This window comes from Budorcas taxicolor, chromosome 5 (genome assembly GCF_023091745.1).
Source record: "Budorcas taxicolor isolate Tak-1 chromosome 5, Takin1.1, whole genome shotgun sequence".
NCBI classification, from domain to species: domain Eukaryota; kingdom Metazoa; phylum Chordata; class Mammalia; order Artiodactyla; family Bovidae; genus Budorcas; species Budorcas taxicolor.
In genome coordinates, this window is record NC_068914.1 from 106,504,829 (window position 1) to 106,505,516 (window position 688).

The window sequence follows — 688 nt, forward strand, 5'->3', positions numbered from 1 at the left end:
ACATAAAACTCAACATACATTATGTGTATCGCAGAAGACATATAAGCAAAGTCGAAAAGCAAGTGAATTATGACAAAATACATTTGCAACTGATATAATAAAATTTTATACTTTATTTTACTTTAAATATATATGTATCTCAGTTTATTTGAGTTATCTAAATACAGACAAATATTTTAAATACATATATATTCATACAAAGAATCTATAGATCAGTAAAAAAACAACCCAAGAGTTGACATCTATCCCTATGGGGTTTTTCTTATAGACTCACATGCTCACATTGTTGGAAATGCCTCATGGAGTTAACTAGGTGGTTTTGCTTCATTCACAGAACTATTTGTTAGATCTCTGGAAAGAACTACAAGAACCATTAAAAGTATGAGAGACCTAGTAGTTAATCTGTCTACCTTAGGTATTAGCATATCCCACAGCCTGTAATATTCTTGGGTGTAATAGCTTTGAAGTGTTTATGACTTGAACTCATTAAGTTTAAAGGGTGTCTGAAATTGAAAACCTAGGCAAGTCCATCTACACTGACCCTACAAATCACCCTAAAGTAAATTACTCGAAGAATTAGGTCCCAAAGATCCTAGGTGGGGAAATGCTTGATATTATCAGTGTGTGCATATTCAAATGGAGATAAAAGAAGTCCAACTAAAAGAATTATGGGCTGACTGACAGGACA

The 688-nt window shown here is 32.7% G+C and overlaps 1 non-coding gene across 1 annotated transcript; it reads left to right on the top strand.

Annotated features, from left to right (window-relative positions):
• The first annotated feature begins 234 nt into the window (after nt 1-234).
• LOC128049158 (small nucleolar RNA SNORA18) lies at nt 235-374 on the top strand. The gene has a single exon (XR_008199520.1). It is a non-coding gene; the product is annotated as a small nucleolar RNA SNORA18 (small nucleolar RNA).
• Nucleotides 375-688: the final 314 nt, after the last annotated feature.